Source organism: Lolium perenne, chromosome 1, assembly GCF_019359855.2.
Source record: "Lolium perenne isolate Kyuss_39 chromosome 1, Kyuss_2.0, whole genome shotgun sequence".
NCBI classification, from domain to species: domain Eukaryota; kingdom Viridiplantae; phylum Streptophyta; class Magnoliopsida; order Poales; family Poaceae; genus Lolium; species Lolium perenne.
This window is the reverse complement of record NC_067244.2, coordinates 243,883,876-243,890,199: the sequence shown is the minus strand read 5'-3', so window position 1 is coordinate 243,890,199 and position 6,324 is coordinate 243,883,876.

Sequence of the window (6,324 nt, the reverse complement as noted above, 5' to 3'; positions counted from 1 at the left end):
CCTGACAGATTCGGCTCGGGGGGCACCTAATCAGGTGAACATGTGAAGCGAACATGTGATGAACATGTGTGCAGCGAAATGTTGGGGGCCGATAGAAAAAATCGGCCAGTAAAAAAAAATCATCATCACGATATACAGCCGATGCAAGGACATCGACTTTAGAACTAAGAGACAAAGCCGATGCACAACCATCGACTCTAGTATAACTACGCAGGATCTACTGGCTATGTGTTCAAAGCGCGGATCTTCACCAAGTCCATTTCAGCTGTGGGGCCTTCTGCTTCCTCGAGGGAGTAAAACAATGAGAGCTTCCTCAGCTGCCTTGAGCCGATTCTGGCGCCCGAGCCTTCTTGTCGAGGATTTTCAACCCTTTGTGCTAGTTCAGCAATGCTGTCAGAGGAAATATATCGGCTTTCGAGGGAAGAAAGGTGATCGGTTTTGGTGCATCCTCACCGATATTCTCACCTTGAGTAAGGCTCGGGGGGCAGCAGGCCTGGTAGATGCTCTGTTTAGGAGCCGATTGGGGTACCATCGGCTGATCCTTCGTCGCAACCTTCTTCACAAAATGATGAGTGTTTGAAGAAGACCATTGGGCCTGGTTGGAAGAATTCAAAGGCTCTCTTGAAGACTCTACATTATCCACCAGATCTCAAGGTCATCAGTTGAAGAATTGAAGGATGGATTGTAAAGGACTGATGCGTTGCTATCGACTCGTCAAGCATTGGCTAAAGGGACAAATCGGCAAGATCAGTATAAGGGGAAATCGGCTAATTTGACTCAAGGGAAATCGGCAAAATCAAATTGGGAAAATTCTTCATTGATAAGCAAGATTTCTTACATAAAGAGCTGATTGCTCTCAAAAGGGAGTACTAGGGGATACATTGCCCCGTCTACTACTACTGATCCTATGCTAATGGTCCTAATCTATGGGCCGTCGCTGCCCTCGTCGTCGCCGTCGTCGCCGCTGTCGGCGCTACTCCCGGCGGGCTCGTCGTCGCTGCTCCAGTGGCCGCCGGTCGGGCCCTCATTGTCCTCATCCTCCTCGTCAGCGTCGTCGTCGTCGGCTGTCGGTCGCCGAGGTTCCCCGGCCGAGGCGAGAACCGTTTGGCCGGCGGCTCGTCGGAGGAGGTGTCGTCCTCCTCCTCTTCCTCCTCCTTCTCCTCCTCCTCCTCCTCGGGGGAGGTGAAGTCATCGCAGGAGAAGCGATCGTCATCGCTCTCCTCCTCCGTTTCCCCGTCGGCGAGGAAGCGGAGGTCACTTTCCCCGTCGGTCAAGGACTTGTCGTCCTCAGACCAGACGGAGAAGTCGTGGCTAGACTCCTCCCCGGCTTCGATGGCGCGGCGGGTGTTCGCCGCGTGGACCTCCTCCTGGTTCGGCTCCGGCGTCGGCTCGCGGGAAGAGGAGGACTGGGTGGAAAGATCCGATGAAGCAGAGGAGGAAGAAGACATGGTGGCGCAGAAGGGCTTTTGGAGTGCTAATGCGAAGGGAATGCGGAAGTAAACTGTTCGGAGCGGTTAAATAAAAGGGGATATAGTGGAAATTTAATGCCACAGCAGTTTCCGAGGAAGTGGTGCCTAAAAGGAAAAAAAAAAACTGCCAGGTCACGCGGAGAAGTTGAGAAGGCAAGCCATCATGATGAAGGATACTGCGACGGTTCTGCCACGACATGACCCGACGAAGAAAAAGCAGAGTGATTTTGGAATTATCAGTTCCAAAACCAGGGGGGCATGTGTTATCACCAGAATTTGACCGAGTCAGAGGTGGGCCGCGATCAAGATGGATTTGAAGAATATACATGGAAGAAATACGTGAATCGGCCTGTTATGCAAAGTTTAGGCTAGTTGGCCCGTGTATCTGTAATATAGTAGGATACGTGTCGGTTAGGTAGAGTTTATCTCGTGCACGGTGGGGATTATTCCCACGTTAGAAAGTCCCCTGGACTATAAATATGTATCTAGGGTTTATGAAATAAACAACAACCAACGTTCACCACAAATCAATCTCGGCGCATCGCCAACTCCTTCGTCTCGAGGGTTTCTTTCGGTAAGCATCATGCTGCCTAGATCGCATCTTGCGATCTAGGCAGCACAAGCTTCTTTGTTGTTCATGCGTTGCTCGTACTGAAGCCTTTTTGATGGCGAGCAACGTAGTTATCTTAGATGTGTTAGGGTTAGCATTGTTCTTCGTATCATATGCTGTCGTAGTGCAACCCTTATACATCTAGCCGCCCTTACACCTATCTTAGGTGTAGGGGCGGCACCCCGCTTGATCAGTATTTAGTAGATCCGATCCGTTACGGTTGCTCCTTGTTCTTCAAGGATTAGTTTAATATCTGCAATAGTTAGGCCTTACAAAGGGTTGGAGGATCCAGCGACGCGTAGGGTGTCGTTTGCTAGCCCTAGACAGGATGTTCCGAGGATCAACCTCGTGTTAGTTTTTAGGCCTTGTCTAGGACCGGCTTACGATCACCGTACGTGACCGCGAGGCCCAACCGTGAGTAGGATGATCCGATTATGCGGTGAAAACCCTAAATCGTCGTAGATCGCTTTAGCTTTATCTTGATCAAGCAGGACCACCATATATTCGTGCACCTCGTACGAATCATGGGTGGATCGGCTCCTTGAGCCGATTCACAGGATAACCTGAGAGCCGATCGAGGCTCGTATTTAATGTTTACGTGTATGCCATGCAGGAAACTAAGCGAGGCATCTCCATCACCTTCCTGACTAGGTATAGGTCAGGTGGCACGCCCTTGCACCAGCATCGGACGTGCGTACCAGAGGCTTTGCGGGCCGTCGCTCGGAGGGACCAGGGCCAGCCGCAACCCTAAGTTGTTCCCGGCTCTACTGTGTTGCCCGTCGCTGCTCGCCAGTGGGTTTCTGACCGCAACAGCCCTCCACACTGGCGCCACACTGGAGTGTGTGGCGCCCGTGGCATCGACGCCACATATGCCAACTAATATAAACTTTTGGGTCGAAAACATCCAGGGGCTCCGGACGATAAGTCCTTAGCCGTTTTCGCGAGCCTCTATGTGTGGCGCCCGTGGCATCGGCGCCACACAGGCTAGTGTGGCGCCCGTGGCATCGGCGCCACACATCGAGCCTCGCAAAACGGCTAAGTCCCAGACGAATTGTCTCACAGTATGTTTGGGGCAATTACAAGTGCATGTGTGGCGCCGTTGGGAGTGGCGCCACACATGCTGCCACGTCGGATGGGCGCACCAGCTCAGCGGCGAGGGAGCCACGTCGGCTGGGAGGGTGGCGCCGGCAGGAGGGGCGCCACATGGGCATGTGTGGCGCCCATGGGAGGGGCGCCACACAAAAGGGTTAGATTGGTGAAATAGTTTCGCCGGAGGGTCAGTCTGTGCTTTTCTTTAACTTTTAGGTTATTTTTGTGCAAATCGCCTCTTGGGCTCTTGGCACTTGGCAGGCCACAATAAAGCTCCGGCCCACGTGTCAGCTTCGGTACACCGTGTCACGTCACGTGAGCTGAATAACACGGGTACGTAATGGTGCTACGTTCGTGTGTATGTGGCAGTTAGTTGACTTGTCGTCGTTCACGTCGTGCTACGTTGCACATGTGTTTCAAAAAAAAAAAAAAAACGTTGCACATGTGTGCCCGCTCTTTTTGCTGGCAAAACTAGTCGCTCTCAGGTTTGGGTTGAGTCGGCCATGCATGGACAACTTTGGAATTGGTGATTACAATGATTTGGCTCTTTTCGTGATTAACTTGGTATGAAAACCGAAAAAAGGATTATCGTTCAGCACAAAGTTAATTTCATCCATGTATAACTCGAGCGAATACGTTAAGATCAATATATTAGAGGTAATCCCTGTAGTTTTCTTTAATTGATGTTGTAATGTTTTTTTTTGAACAAGAGTTGTACTGTTTTTTTTTTTTTTGCGAATAGTTGTACTGTTTTTTAGGGGTATTGATGTTGTACTGTTGCAAATAGTTTTTTTGCGAACAACACTCACATTCTAGACGTTTCCCCTTCACGTGAAAACGTAAAGTACTACCCCATAGAGGACACAAAAAATATGTATATCGGTATATTTAAGATGGGACTCGATATGAGACCTATGAGTAGCATAACGCGTATATTCATACATAGTATCCTTTTATTTATGTACTTTGGAATTACATTCTCACTTAAAAAAAATTAGTACATAATGATTTTATGAATCCTATTAAAATAAGGAGTATATAATATATTTTATATTATATAATTAATTAATTAATTTATAGAAAAGAATAATATTGCTCAATTAGTATGATTATATATTTCAGTCTACAAAAGATCACCCAAAAGGTAGGTTCTTGTGGAGTTCGGAAATATCATCATGTATTTGTTTTGAAATAAACATCTTAGCATCTTAAACGATAGGTCCGTATTGTGTATTGTAACATTAGGCATAAATTTTTGCTTTTTTCACGTCTCAATGTGCATATCAGATGTTGATCACTACTAGTAGTATGTTAGTGTAGTCCATTTATCTAAAATAAGGGGAGAAACTTATTGTCAGTTTGCTTAACATCGAGAGAAACTGTAAAAATATAATGAATTTTTTCCATCACATCTATATTGAAAAAAGTCCAGTAAATTTTCAGTTTATTCATCTTCACCGGTTCCAAACTGAATAATGTAAAAAAATATAAAAAGGTCATGTTGAAACATTTTAATGATGACATTTCTATGTATAATCTTGTATGTTTTTATAAGAATAATGCAATGAAAACATTATGCCCAACATTTTTTTCAAATCGTTACGTCAATTAAGTTGTAACCAAATCTACCGTGCAAAATATTGTTCTTTAAACTTTTTGTAACAATACTTTTTAAAAAATATTACGTCAATTATGTTGTAATATTACATATATTTTGTATGTGGGAGAGAGGATTTTTGTTGTAATACTCTTCACATTTGGGGAAAATCAAGAGTATGGCTAGGCCCGCCCAGTCGTTTTAAAGTGGAGTAGCTGGATTGCGGGTTGATTTCCAGAAAATAGAGGGTGGTAAATATAAAACTACATTTAAACTAATTCTGGATATCAGATCTCGATCGGACGGCGTGGAAATAACCGATTTTGAAGCCTCCAATGGGTCGGCCGACGCTGAGCGTTCGCCCTGAAGCAATCCCGCGCGCACCCAAGCTGGCGATCTAGTAGGTGTATAGGTTCCGGCGTCAATCTGGGCCAGGCCATACGTTACACCTGCGTCTCGTGGATCCAGAGGGAGAATTCTGTCCATATGGCCCAGAGCAAACTGGCCGGTGAGGCCTACTTTCCGAATTTGACGGGTAGCTGACGTACGAACGAAACACGCCAGGTTTCGCTCTGTCCCTCGTGACCTCGTCCACATATAAGCCCCGGGGTTCTTAGGGCTAGCGATCTAGAGCAGACACAGAAGGACGATCGACCTTGATCGATGGCGAAGAAGATCCAGGTAGCGGAGCTGTTGAGCGAGGAGGAGGAGATCAGGTCCATGGCAGCCGACGACAAAGTCGATCCATACGTGGAGGAGAGCCTGCGGGCCGAGCAGTCAGACATGCAGCGCATGCTCGCGGACGCGGACGAGTTCCCCACCGTCGCGATGCTGGACTGGGTGGACGCGCGCGAGGGCTACGCCGTCGCGCTCCGCGACGCGGCCGACGAGGACCTGGCGGACCTCGAGCACGGCCTCGCCGTCTTCGCGGGGAGGGCCGGCGAGGGGGCGCTGGTGTCCGAGCTGCGCAGGCAGGCCGCGTGGTGCGCCGCCATGCGCGCCGACGCGGACGCTCTCGCGGCCGACGCGCGGCGCCTGCGGGACGGGTGGCTGAGGCACGCGGCCGCGGCGGAGGACGGCGCCGCCGAGGACGCGCTCGTCGCCACGGCGGCCGAGACCCTCCTGGAGTTCGTGGCCAGGGAGATGGACGTCGGCGGGGTCCCCGAGGCGGACGCGGCCAGGGCCGACGCGATCAACGCGGCCGCCACGGCGAGACCCGGCGTCGCCGCGCGGTTCGCGGCGGAGTTTGTGGGGCGGCTGGTGGACAGGTTCCGGCGGGGCGCGGAGACGTACGCGGGGCAGCAGGAGAAGGCGGTTGCGGACGGGCTGCGGCGGCGCGCGGTGGAGGTGGAGATGCTTTGCGCCGATCCGGAGTTACTCGTGCCGCGGCTGCAGGCGTCCGGCTGGTGGATGTTCTGGATGCTAATGAACCGGCATGCCGCGACGCCCGCAGCTACAGCGCAAAAGCCGACGCCTCCGCCTCCGCGTCATATTAGAATATTAGATTAAGTAAAGGATTTGCTAATTCTCAGTGAGACTTAGGGCGTGTACAATCCTAG